The following is a 14,917-nucleotide window of genomic DNA, read 5'->3' as shown; positions in this document are numbered from 1 at the left end:
ACCCACCTTTTAAACATTTATAAATGTAATTTAATAATTTCAGATATAATAATATTACATAAATAATATAGCATACAAAATGAAATAATAATATATTGCCCACACATTTGTATACATAAAATAAATCATTTCTAATGTACTGTATGTGACATTTGAATTGCAGTCAAGTTTACTATTAGATTGTTATACATGTACTATTTTACCTGCATGTTTGCCACCAAAACATGTTTTAACTCATTCTAAAATGATACCTATTCTGTATTCATACATACGAACCGGTTTCTTCCATCATTAACAACTAATTAAATGTTAAAGAAACAACTAAGTATGTATTTACTGCTATTGAAATGATTTTACAATATAAAACAAAGATCAGTGAAATGCAATGAGCTACTTTTATCAAATTGTGGAACATTAATACATCAATATGAAAAGTACACTATGAATCAGGGGCGTAGCCAGTAATGGGCCAGGGCGGCACTGGCCCGCCCACATAACTCCCTGGCCCGCCCAGGCAAGTTTAACCAAAATACATTTTTAGTTTATTTTTATTATTCAAATGTATTTAATAAAATATATTAACATAAACCAGATTTATTATTGACTGGTGTGTGTTTAATTTGCTTTCTAAATAAAATGGAATTGTTGAAGCAAGTTGTAGGAAGCTTCCGAAACGTAATTGGTTGCTAGGAGTTCTGATAGATAGACTCTGTGGGGGGCGGCGGCCGGCGGGCTCTGGCAGTCTGCCAGCTAACTTTGCTAACTGCTTTTTTAGCTAATATTAACATTGCCACAATAATGGCTAAAGTTTCTTTAATGTGTTATTTAAAAAAGCAAGATTTGATGAAGAAGATACGCCACTGCCTCCATCTACCGAGTATTACCAGCCCAGTTCTTCAGACGCAGGTGGCGCCGGCTGCCGCTTGCTCCCTGGCGGCAGTTCCAGTGCTCTCTCCCGGTCAGTCTGACACAGGTTACCCGCCGATCTAACTGCAATTGATGAACCACCTTCACAACCCAATTTGCATCCATGAGTTACTACCCGCCTCAACAACCTTTTGTTTTTTGAAAAAGAACTCTGTGATTCTTTGGACTATAATGAGATCCTTTCTGTTTTCAACATCAAACCCAGGCGTTTGCGTCTTGTTTTGTAGAATTAAAACAACAAAGGTAGGCATGCTGTTTAACTAATTTCCTTATTTTTGCTCGTGAAGTGATTTAACTAAGTGGTGTGTTGTGTATAGATGTATGCCAGCCTTATAGGTTAAACTTACATTGTTTAATTTAAATGAGTTGCTATTTTTGGCACAAAAGCTTAATTTCCAACAGGCTGATTGCACTGTATATGGTTGATTTAACATAACTTAGGCAGTGTGTTGTTATTTATTTCAAACCGTGCTCTGCTGAGAGTTTTCGTCATTTCAATTTATTTTTAGCCTACTTTATTTCAGGTGAACTGTTTTTGCACTGCTGACTAGCCTGAATAAGCCTGGTTTGTCCAGCCTTTATTGAGCTCTGTTGGTTTAACATGTTTAGACAGTGTTTTATTATTGACTTCGCCAAAAATTGAAAAGTAAAGATGTCACTGTTTTTGCAGTTTGTCTATTGTTTTTTTCCACTCTAAGGTTTATTTATTATTTAAGTAATTTTATTCTGATAAACTATAGGCCCACTCACTTTTGCTCCGGCCCACCCAAAATACAATTTCTGCCTACGCCCCTGCTATGAATATGCAACCATTGAATAATTATATAATCATAATGATGTAATTCTCTAAACAAAAAGTTACTGGACAAATGCAGAAGTGCATTTGAACTTACTCGAGATAAACCTACAAATGGCTGAACCAAAACACAGAGCAGTTTAAATGTCACGTTTAAGTGGAGGTTCACTTCTTCTTGCCATTCAGACACTGAAGACTTAATCACAAGGTCTGTGAAAAGGAAACAGAATATATACAAAATTAACCAATAATTAATGAACATATGCATTAGAATTTTGTTAACTTCTCAGTTTACCTTTTAAAGCTTTGACTGTGTCCTCATCAAGCTTGACATGAGTGTCCGTTTGATCCGTCGCTACATGGCACTCTACAAGTTACATTGAACAAAGGGTTATAGGAGGCTTAACTCACTGACACTGATATAATGCAACCTGTGTGTATTACAGGATATTCTTTACTTTGATAATTGTGTTTTATTTTAACCAAGGGCATTTTCCATTGACATGTCTATTGTGGTCTTGCTTACAAGAAAAGTTCACCTCTGTTTAAGGAGATTTAAGGAAATCAGAAGTCATGCCAATGGACTCTATGCACGCTTAACTTCCACAATTGACTCAAGGCTGCTCTTAAGTTTCTGATGCGGGAGATTTAAAGCAGAGTGACAGCAGAATCGCTAAAATTACTTGTTTGCTGGATTTACCCAAATTTACAACCTATGATGTGTGAAGAATTGTCCAGATGTGCAAACTGAGAAAGGTTGCAAGTTTTATGTGTTGTCTTATCTCTGTAATCATTAAGATATATTCAGCTAGCCTGTACTAGCAGTGCTTACATTGTGCTGTTTTTTTACAATTCGTCCAGCAGGCTAATCACGTAAGTAATATATTATTGTCTTTGTAATGTTGTCTAAAAGTGTCCAATAGGAAAAATCAACTGCAGTACAGGGCTCAAAATTAACTTTTTTTTGGTAGCACTGGTGCTCACAACTTTAAAGAGTTAGGAGGACCAGCAAAAATTTAGGCGCATCCATCCAAAAATTAAAACGCACCACAACTACAATGTATATGTTAATAGATTTATTTTATTAAAATAAAATGCAACCACCAGGCTTTACATATCCTATGGCCAGCATTTAAAATTTGGTCTTTTATTTTATTTTTTTTACTGCATAGATTCCTAAATTAATACCCAACTGCTTTTGAAATAGTATAGCAATAATAAATACCAATTACAGATTACAGGTAAAATGATTAAGATTACAATAGAAAATCTAGCAAACACGTAAAACACTGATTAATTGGGACATTTACAAAAGTGACCTTAATATAGAAGGCTTAATATAGAAGGCTAATATTGGTATTGATAACTGCATTACCAGGATGCTATTACTACTAAATATGTTTTAAAAAATATATTTTTTTATAAAAACATACCATCAACATTGTCGTGTTCCACATCAACATGGACCACAAGGATGTTTGTCGGATGTCCATTCACCAGCGCATGCGCACATACACTATCAAACACTCTTTGACAGACAGGTCGGTGTCTCCATCAATAATGAACACTTTTTTCATGACACTACTAGTGTTTTTGGCACTTTCGCCATGTTTAAGCAAGGTCTGGCGCTTAAAATGTTTTGATTCCGCCACCAACGCCGTTTTACAGGATTTACAGTAAGCAAAGTAAGTTACATCGAGCCATTTTCATAGCGGAGACACTCGAAATCTTTAAGCCACTCTCTCTGAAAGGTTTAACGTCAAGTCTTATTTTCCGGTGGTGGAGTCGCATTTGAATCCGGATCGTCGTCATTAATTACAGTAGTAACATTGGCTGTAGTCGGCTTGTTCTCGTCATGCTCGCGGTGCGTCTTATTTTCGCGCTTCACGTACCAACGTAGCACGGCAACAAGGAATGACTGACGCTCATATTAGCCAATCTGCGGTATTCATTAAACGTAAGAACTTAATGGTGAAATTTGATTGGTTATGTAACGTTGGAGAGAACACTGAACCTGGGACAGCAGCACGCAGCATCACAATCTAAATCAAGTCGCACCACAACAAAATGGGCAGTCGCAGAAATGCTCCCAAATATATTTTAAGGTCGCACAGATTAAATTTCGGTCGCATATGCGACCAAAATATTCGCAATTTCGAGCCCTGCCAGTAGCCACCGTTCAACCTGAAGAGGGCAGCACTCAGACGTTTTTACAACATATATTGTAGTATTGAAACACTTTATATCCAAATGTCAAAAAACTTACACTAATAAAGCATCATTATTACAGATCATTAACTAAAAAGGTTGGTTTAGGGTTTAGTTACTCTTTAAACATTAGCATTAGAAAAACGTAAAAGTTATCTAAATGTTATACAAATACTGTAGAACTAAAAACTTACCACCAAGAATAAGTATTTTTACGGGCTGTATCTTCATCTGTTCATCTCTACTTCGACTTATTAGATATTCTCGGCTCTGATTGGTCAATTTGAATGCCGCTGTGCTAAAAAAAGACAGGCTGTTATGATTTCTGAAATACAACAAGAGAAATTAAATGCCTAACTTTACTCACAAAAAAAATGTAACGTTATGTTCCAAAAGCCACACAACATACACGCTTTAAGAAGCTGGGTTAAAATTAAGACATACTGTAATACTAAATGTTCTACTTATTTAATAGTTCACTAAAAATAAAAAGCAAAAATCTGTCATCACTTAACTTACCCTCATGTTCTCTCATTCATCTTCAAACAAAAACCGATGTACTTTAATGAAATCCAAGAAACGTATATTTCCCCTCGATGTCAGATCCACTTGATACTTAAAAACTGCTCACATTTCAAAAAGTTAATCACAACAGCAATAGAAAACATCGCCGAAGTAATCCATGTGAATCGCGTTGTTTCAGCCAAGTCCTCTGATGAGCACTATATATAATTTAACAGTTTTAGTTTCAACTTTTAATCCACATTTACCAACGATCACGCACGTTGTGTATCGAACAACTGAATCAGGAAGCCAATGTGACGTACTGAATCCCAAGAACCAATGAGGTTTAGTCAGTGTGTTGTTTGAATATAAACACTAACAAATTTATGTGGATTAACTTTGTAAAATCAATATATAATGCAAGTTCAATGATATGATGTTGAAATTGCAATGTTAGCCTATTAAAATTAATGTACATTTTTTAAAAATATATATGTTTTTTTCTAAATACACTAAAACTTCTGTAAAAGTATGCTTGTGTTTAACATACTTTTTTTTTAAATGCGTAATTAAACATATATTTTTTCCCAGCGTACCTCTAGTGCTCTTTTTAGAAATACGTTAAATGTATGCTTGAGTTTAGCATACTTATAAAAAGTGTAATTAAAAATATATTTATTACCAGTGTACCTCTAGTGCACTTTTTAGAAATACATTAAAAGTATGCTTGAGTTTAGCATAATTTTTTAAAGTGTAATTAAAGATATAATTATTACCAGCGTACCTCTAGTGTACTTTTTAGAAATACATTAAAAGTATGCTTGAGTTTAGCATACTTGTAAAAAGTGTAATTAAAAATATATTTATTACCAGTGTACCTCTAGTGCACTTTTTAGAAATACATTAAAAGTATGCTTGAGTTTAGCATACTTATAAAAAGTGTAATTAAAAATATATTTATTACCAGTGTACCTCTAGTGCACTTTTTAGAAATACATTAAAAGTATGCTTGGGTTTAGCATACTTATAAAAAGTGTAATTAAAGATATATTTATTACCAGTGTATCTCTAGTGCACTTTTTAGAAATACATTAAAAGTATGCATGAGTTTAGCATACTTTTTTAAAGTGTAATTAAAGATATAATTATTACCAGCGTACCTCTAGTATACTTTTTAGAAATACATTAAAAGTATGCTTGAGTTTAGCATACTTATAAAAAGTGTAATTAAAGATATATTTATTACCAGTGTACCTCTAGTGCACTTTTTAGAAATACATTAAAAGTATGCATGAGTTTAGCATACTTTTTAAAAGTGTAAGTAAAGATATAATTATTACCAGCGTACCTCTAGTGCACTTTTTAGAAATACATTAAAAGTATGCTTGAGTTTAGCATACTTATAAAAAGTGTAATTAAAGATATAATTATTACCAGCTTACATCTAGTGCACTTTTTAGAAATACATTACAAGTATGCTTGAGTTTAGCATACTTTTAAAAAGTGTAATTAAACATATATTTATTACCAGCTTAACTCTAGTGCACTTTTTAGAAATAAATTAAAAGTATGCTTGAGTTTAGCATACTTTTAAAAAGTGTAATTAAGCATATATTTATTACCAACGTACTTGTAGTACACTTTTTTGAAATACATTTAAAAGCTATTTAACATATTTTTAATACACTTTAAATAAGCACGTTGGGAATACAAATATACTAAAAACATATTACTTAAATTTTAAGTATATTTTTAATACATTAAATACTACTTTTTTTTCACCTGGGATAATTGCCTTCCAAAAGTTCTCACTTCAGGTACAGTCTCTGGTGGGTTTGCTGAAAACTTTAGGCCCTGAAGGTGATATTGAACTGCAGTGTGGGTCACACGTTGCTCGTCTGTTAAGCAAGCTACCATCAGACCAACGAGCAGAGTTCCGACGCCATATGTTCCGGCAACCTGGAACTACCCCTACTTTACATGACCTCTCAAACTGGCTTCGTTATGAAGCTTGACAGATGCAGCAGAATCTAATGAGTGTTGGTATATACCCCACCATCTTGTTAGTCATAATGGGAAATCTCGGGTTGTTTTCAACTGTTCTCACGAATACCATGGACAGAGTCTGAACCAGTTTCTGTTACCAGGCCCTACTCTGGGAGCATCATTACTAGGCGTACTCATCAGATTTAGGGAGCATCCAGTTGCTGTAAGTGGTGATATAAAGGCCATGTTCCATCAGGTCTACCTGCTTCCTGAAGACCGTCCCTTATTGCAGTTTCTCTGGCGTGATCTGAGCGTGGATAAGCCCCCAAAGGTCTTCCAATGGCAAGTATTACCTTTTGGTACCACATGCAGCCCATGCTGTGCCACTTATGCCCTGCAACGGCATGTTACAGACCACAGTATGACGGATGAGAACATCAGATTTTCAATAGAAAGATGCTTTTATGTTGATAACTGCCTCCAGAGCTTGTGCACACCTGAGGCCGCAAGACAGTTAGTCGACAACTTAAGAGCAATACTTTCTCAAGCTGGATTCGAAATCAGGCAGTGGGCTAGCAATGTTCCCGAGGTCATTTACCTACGGAGGCACGAGCAGAGAGCTTGGAACTGTGGTTAACTCAAGATAAATCTGACCTGCCCGAGTCAACCCTGGGCTTAAGTTGGAACTGGCAGACGGATACTCTGACTTACAAGCACAGACCTGTGGTGTATAAGACCCCCACCCTAAGAAATGTCTACAAGGTCCTGGCCACCCAATATGACCCGCTCGGTTTACTTTTGCCTTACACCACTCGAGCGAAGGTTATTATCAGGCAGCTATGGAATAAGCAACGTGGTTGGGATGACCCAAACTTACCTCCTGAGATTCTACAGGCGTGGGGTGTCTGGGAAAATGAGTTGCAGTACTTACCAAACATGACCATTCCTAGAACATATGTCCCTCTTGAGGTCGACCGGGATGGTACCACACATGAGGTACACATATTCTCAGATGCATCAGAGCAGGCATATGGAGCTGTGGCCTACTTAAGGACCACTGACAAGAAAGGCCAAACGTTCCTGTCCTTTATCATTGCACGTTCCCGCTTGGCCCCCAAGCGTTCACATTCCATTCCTCGCTTAGAGCTGTGTGGAGCTCTTGTGGCAGCTCAGTTGGCCAGATTGCTCGAAAGGGAACTAACTCTACCAATACAAAATACTGTGTTCTTACCTGGCTCCACTCAGAATCCTGCCATTACAAGGTCTTTGTTGGTAACAGAGTAGCCGAAATTCAGGAGCTAACAGAAAAGTGTTCCTGGCGCTATGTGAATTCAACCAACAACCCTGCCGATGACCTCACTAGAGGCAAACCTCTGAGTGCTCTTACTGAGTTGAACCGATGGTCTCATGGGCCTCCCTTCTTATTGCAAGAACCAACCACCTGGCCAGTGATGCCAAACTCCAACCTATCAGATGATAACACTGAATTACGTAAATCTGCCTTCTGTGGCTCCACTGCCGCTCCCCCTTTATTCAGCAGGCCAATTGATTGGAACTATAATACCTGGCAGGAACTCCTGGATGCCACTGCTAAGGAAATCCAAATTAACCCTACTCCAGGTGCCTTACCTGACGCGACCGACTATCGGCAAGCAGAAATCCTAGTCCTAAAACAAGCTCAACAGGAATCGTTTCCTAAGGACTTTCAACGCCTAGTAAATGGGAAATCAGTGTCCTTAGATAGTCGTCTCCTTACCTTGGCCCCTGAAATAGACAAATCTAGTGGTTTGATCAGAGTTGGAGGTCGTCTGAGAAGAGCACAAATGATCGAAGAATCGACCATACACCCCATTGTCTTGGATGCTTACCATCCAGTTACCCAACTACTGATTAAGCATTATGATTGTAAGCTGCGTCATTCAGGACCAAAGAGGGTGTTCGCAGAAATGCGACGTTGTTATTGGATTCTCCGTGGCCGTGAAGCCATTCGCCGATATCAGCATCGGTGTCCCGAATGTCAGGGCTGGAGGGCACAACCAGTCATTCCTAAAATGGCGGACTTACCTCCTGCCCGTCTCTGTCTACATAAACCTGCCTTTTACTCATGTGGAGTAGATTGCTTTGGACCAATGGTGATTAAAATTGGGAGACGCACAGAGAAACGCTGGGGAATAATCTTTAAATGCTTAACAACAAGGGCAGTGCACCTGGACCTCCTCAGCACCATGAGTTCAGATTCCTTTTTAATGGCCCTTAGGCGGTTTATTGCAAGACGTGGAACACCAGCAGAACTGTGGTCTGACCAAGGAACTAATTTTCGAGGGGGAGAGAGAGAACTGAGAGAAGCCTTTGCAGTAATGGCCCCTGAGTTGCAAACTCGGCTTGCTAGTCAAAAAATTCAGTTTAATTTTAACCCCCCAGCAGCTCCACATTTCGGAGGGGTATGGGAGAGGGAGGTGCGCTCAGTAAAGTCAGCACTCTACACTACCCTAGGAACTCAATCCCTTCCAGAAGAAGTCCTCATGACCGTCCTTCTAGAGGTGGAGGCAATTCTGAACACTAAACCTTTAGGGTATGTGTCATTGGATATTGCAGATAGTGATCCAGTAACACCAAACAGTTTGCTTATGGGGCGGCCAGATGGCTCTTTGCCACAAGTGATCTACCCAAAATCTGACTTGTTAAGCCACCGACGCTGGAAACATTCACAAGTCTTAGCCGATAACTTCTGGTCCCGGTTTATACGTAACTATCTTCCTACTTTGCAAACAAGGCAAAAGTGGCACTCCTCCTCACCTGACTTGACAGAAAAAATGGTTGTCATGGTAGTTGATCCCCAACTTCCTCGGGCCCTTTGGCCTGTTGGACATGTCATCAAGATCCACCGCAGTGCTGATGGACATGTTAGATTTGCGGATGTAGACATAAAGGGGCAGGTCTACACTCGACCAGTAGCAAGACTAGTAATTTTACCAGCTCTCCCAAATAATGGAAACTGACAAACCAACTTCAGTCCAGTTGGGTAGCCTTTTAGTAGGAACAAAGTTGCTTAGCACCTTTGGGGGCGGCTGTATAAAAGGCTGTAAAGGAAAGAGACTTTTACTGTGGGACTTTGATTTTGATAAGTGAAATTCGTGAACTTTCCAGGAGGAGGCGGTAGCGTTCTTGTTCACTACCTGCTGTGATATAGTTGAATACTGAGAGAACGTCAGCGGTTTAACTTTAAGTTTCTCCTGCCTGTCCTTCTGGTTTATCGTTGGTGATTTGGTGTTCAAGTGTTAGTACATGACTAATAAGTAAGTTTTTTAATATTACTTTAAGAGATTGATCGTGTTTGAGGTATATTATTTAATTTTGTGTGCACGCACGGGCATTGCTAATTCCTGCAGTTACTGTAGAGATGTAATTGTTTGTCTAATAACCGAATGATTTACAGTCTTGTTCAAAATAATAGCAGTACAATGTGACTAACCAGAATAATCAAGGTTTTTAGTATATTTTTTATTGCTACGTGGCAAACAAGTTACCAGTAGGTTCAGTAGATTCTCAGAAAACAAATGAGACAAACAAGTTACCAGTAGGTTCAGTAGATTCTCAGAAAACAAATGAGACCCAGCATTCATGATATGCACGCTCTTAAGGCTGTGCAATAGGGCAATTAGTTGAATTAGTTGAAAGGGGTGTGTTCAAAAAAATAGCAGTGTGGCATTCAATTACTGAGAAATCAATTTTGTGAAGAAACAGGTGTGAATCAGGTGGCCCCTATTTAAGGATGAAGCCAACACTTGTTGAACATGCATTTGAAAGCTGAGGAAAATGGGTCGTTCAAGACATTGTTCAGAAGAAGAGCGTACTTTGATTAAAAAGTTGATTGGAGAGGGGAAAACCTATAAAGAGGTGCAAAAAATGATAGGCTGTTCAGCCAAAATGATCTCCAATGCCTTAAAATGGAGAGCAAAACCAGAGACACGTGGAAGAAAACGGAAGACAACCATCAAAATGGATAGAAGAATAACCAGAATGGCAAAGGCTCAGCCAATGATCACCTCCAGGATGATCAAAGACAGTCTGGAGTTACCTGTAAGTACTGTGACAGTTAGAAGACGTCTGTGTGAAGCTAATCTATTTTCAAGAATCCCCGCAAAGTCCCTCTGTTAAAAAAAAGGCATGTGCAGAAGAGGTTACAATTTGCCAAAGAACACATCAACTGGCCTAAAGAGAAATGGAGGAACATTTTGTGGACTGATGAGAGTAAAATTGTTCTTTTTGGGTCCAAGGGCCACAGGCAGTTTGTGAGACGACCCCCAAACTCTGAATTCAAGCCACAGTACACAGTGAAGACAATGAAGCATGGAGCATGATATGGGCATGTTTCTCCTACTATGGTGTTGGGCCTATTTATCGCATACCAGGGATCATGGATCAGTTTGCATATGTTAAAATACTTGAAGAGGTCATGTTGCCCTATGCTGAAGAGGACATGCCCTTGAAATGGTTGTTTCAACAAGACAATGACCCAAAACACACTAGTAAACGGGCAAAGTCTTGGTTCCAAACCAACAAAATTAATGTTATGAAGTGGCCAGCCCAATCTCCAGACCTTAATCCAATTGAGAACTTGTGGGGTGATATCAAAAATGCTGTTTCTGAAGCAAAACCAAGAAATGTGAATGAATTGTTAAAGAAGATGGTGCCACAAGTTGGTTGACTCCATGCCACACAGATGTCAAGCAGTTTTAAAAAACTGTGGTCATACAACTAAATATTAGTTTAGTGATTCACAGGATTGCTAAATCCCAGAAAAAAAAATGTTTGTACAAAATATTTTTGAGTTTGTACAGTCAAAGGTAGACACTGCTATTTTTTTGAACACACCCCTTTCAACTAATTGCCCAATTGCACAGCCTTAAGAGCGTGCATATCATGAATGCTGGGTCTTGTTTGTTTTCTGAGAATCTACTGAACCTACTGGTAACTTGTTTGCCACGTAGCAATAAAAATATACTAAAAACCTTGATTATTCTGGTTAGTCACATTGTACTGCTATTATTTTGAACAAGACTGTATGTTGTCAATCTTGCAATATTATTCTTAATATTGTGCTATGCTTTTGACATTTAAACTGATTATACTGCAGGATGATTTGGTTTAGTTATTCAAACACTATAATTTGTTTAATGATATTTCTTTGCTTTATACCTCACACATTCATACTAAGTCATTTGTGATCAGCCTAACATGATGTAAATGTGTATTTGAGATTACAATTTCTTGATTGTTAGTTTGATTTGTTACCAAATAGGTTTGTTATTTATATACAGCCTATATAAGCATAGTTACCATTGTTAATCTACTCTTATTTAACTGTATTATGTCTTTATTATTTTCTAGACTATGATTCAATACACTTTGAAAAAGAAGCTCCCGTCTCCTCATCATTAAAGTGTTCTGACCGACACACAGGAGTGTTTACTGTATAAATTTCAAGCCAAAGCCTATAAGTCTAGATCCTACCTAACAATGAGGCTGAGTAAATGATAACAGAATTTTCATTTTTGTGTGAACTATCCCTTTAAGACTCTGTAAACCATTCAGATGCATGTAAAATCATTAACAACTGTTAAACAGCATCTATACATGATAAAAAAAAGACATTACTATTGGGAGAAACATTTTGTCTAGACATTTGAGTTCATTTCAACCGACACTCTGTAAAAGTAAGCATCATGTTGCACTGCTGTTTCCATTCATTCTTTAAATTCATTTGCTTGGCCTTCTCTGCATGCATGTGTGATCAAACTCAGTTATTTTGAAGGCGTTTTTCTCTGACAGAAGCAGGTGCCTGTCAACCACTGCATCACCCGTGGGACAGAAAGTGCTGCCTCATCCTGAGTTTCCCTGTCTAGGGCAGTAAAATAAACAACAACCATTTAATGACATCACTACATATAGCACAATAATCATTCAACACAAATACTTTAAAATGTATAACTTGTTTGTAAATAATTGTTGCTTTAGAAAACCGCAAGTTTACAGACAAGGTTAACAATAGAACCCTGCAATTTTGAAGCTGACCACCCTGTGCAAAGCTAACAGCAAAAACCTCCACATCAGCACATGAATAAAACTTGCAGTGGAATCATTCTATTTATTTTGATAGTTATTACAAACTTACCTCAGGCTGCCTCGATTACTCATCTTGAACTATTGTTATTCTTCTGCTGATGAGAAAAATATCCGTGTTTTATCATTAATGTTCTTTAATATACTCTTATTACTGTTTGTTTAGACTACTTGCATCTCCGCTGTAACACAGCGTCCGATGGTCGTCTTCTTGTTATTTTTAACTCTTTCCCCGCCATTGACGAGATATCTCGTCAATTAAGAGAAAACGCTTCCCCGCCAATGACGAGATTTTCCGTCTTTCCGCAATACCGCTATTATCCACCAGGTGGCGGCCTTCTGCAACTTTTTAAACCCGGAAGTATTGCCCTATGGCAAGCGGCTGCATGTCCGTGTCTGTTTTAAAGATCGCTCTGAATTGGATCTCTATGAAAAGTCCGTCACAAAAATGGAATTATCTCTGCTTTTTGCTCAAAATGTGGTGTTTTTGCAGAAACCTACCCATATTCAAAAGCTGATTACAAAAGAACCACTAAAGGTAGGATGAAACGTTTTTTTTTTTTTTGAAAGCAGAGGGTCTGTTCTTTCATTTGGTATATTGTATTTATTTAAAGAAGAACATTTTCTGGAAGGCATTAAACTTTGGTGAAAATCATGAAAAACGCTGGCGCTGGCTGGCAACTTTTTTTTACAATCCTGGCGGTGAAAGAGTTAACAGCCTTTGGCATCCAGCTTATTGGTGCACTACCGCCACCTTCTGTTCCGGGGTTCCGGTTCAATGAGCTGTCAATCAAAATCTCACAAGCCAATAAGAGCGAACCGTTGTTAAGCCAGCCCCTCACGAGAGGTTTGTGTCAAAATTTACGAACGTAAATTTGCGAAGTGCAAACGAAAACTTGGAAAGTGAAAACGAAAACACTTGCAGCACATTCAAAACTATGTTTAGTGAAAGTGAAACTTAGAAAACCATAAACTAAGAATGCAGTATATTTAAAGATGATGTTAATTTTTTTGCTAGTTAGTTGATTGTTTTTATTTTCAGAGTGTTTTTTTCTTTTATCATTGTATATTTTTGTTTGTTTTTGCAAAAGTTGCATTCATTTAATTTGACACAAATATAATTCCATATTAGAGCACATGAATAAAAAAACAATGAAGCTCACAGATTGTAAAAAATACCACAATATTCCAAAACAAATTAGTTTTTCATTTAAATTTCATTTTGACTTTAAGACAGAAAAGATTATTCTATGGCATCATGAAGCACCATTAATTTTAAGGCTGAACACTATAAAAAAATGTATGCTGTCATATACACTCACCGGCCACTTTATTAGGTCCACCTGTCCACCTGTGCGTTAATGCAAATTTCTAATCAGCCAATCACATGGAAGCAACTCAATGCATTTAGGTCAAGACGATCTGCTGCACTTCAAACCGAGCTTCAGAATGGGAAAGAAAGGTGATTTAAGTGACTTTGAAAGTGGCATGGTTGTTGGTGCCAGACGGGCTGGTCTGAGTATTTCAGAAACTGCTGATCTTCTGGGATTTTCATACACAACCATCTCAAGGGTTTACAGAGAATGGTCTGAAAAAGAGAAAATATTCAGTGAGCGGCAGTTCTGTGGGCGCACATGCCTTGTTGATGCTAGAGGTCAGAGAAGAATGGCCAGGCTGGTTCGAGCTGATAGAAAGGCAACAGTAACTCAAATAACCACTCGTTACAGCCGAGATATAAAGAAGAGCATCTCTGAACACACAACACATCGAATCTTGAGGCGGATGGGCTACAGCAGCAGAAGACCACACCGGGTGCCACTCCTGACAGCTAAGAACAGAAAACTAAGGCTACAATTCACACAGGCTCACCAAAATTGGACAATAGAAGATTGGAAAACGTTGCCTGGTCTGATGAGTCTTGATTTCTGCTGCGACATTCAGATGGTAGAGTCAGAATTTGGCATCAACATCATGAAAGCATGGATCCACCCTGCCTTTTGTCAACGGTTCAGGATGGTGGTGGTGGTGTAATGGTGTGGGGGATGTTTTCTTGGTACACTTTGGGCCCATTAGTACCAATTGAGCATTGTGTATTGTTGCTGACCATGTCCATCCCTTTATGACCACAGTGTACCCATCCTCTGATGGCTACTTCCAGCAGGATAACGCGCCATGTCATAAAGCGCAAATCATCTCAGACTGGTTTCTTGAACATGACAATAAGTCCACAGTCACCAGAACTCAACCCAATGGAGCATCTTTGGGATGTGGTGGAACGGGAGCTTCGTGCCCTGGATGTGCAGCCGACAAATCTGCAGCAACTGCGTGATGTTATCATGTCAATATGGACCAAAGTCTCTGAGGAATTTTTCC

At 38.2% G+C, this 14,917-nt stretch overlaps 1 long non-coding RNA gene across 1 annotated transcript; it reads right to left on the bottom strand.

Moving 5' to 3' along the window:
• Nucleotides 1-1,731: 1,731 nt before the first annotated feature.
• LOC135783699 (uncharacterized) lies at nucleotides 1,732-4,571 on the bottom strand. The gene is made up of 4 exons (XR_010545741.2): nucleotides 4,451-4,571; nucleotides 4,126-4,229; nucleotides 2,019-2,090; nucleotides 1,732-1,933 (listed from the first exon to the last, which is right to left on the bottom strand). It is a non-coding gene; the product is annotated as an uncharacterized lncRNA (long non-coding RNA).
• Nucleotides 4,572-14,917: the final 10,346 nt, after the last annotated feature.

This window comes from Paramisgurnus dabryanus, chromosome 2, assembly GCF_030506205.2.
Source record: "Paramisgurnus dabryanus chromosome 2, PD_genome_1.1, whole genome shotgun sequence".
In the NCBI taxonomy this organism is placed as follows: domain Eukaryota; kingdom Metazoa; phylum Chordata; class Actinopteri; order Cypriniformes; family Cobitidae; genus Paramisgurnus; species Paramisgurnus dabryanus.
Note: the sequence above shows the minus strand (reverse complement) of the source record. Positions and strands in the feature narration are given on the sequence as shown.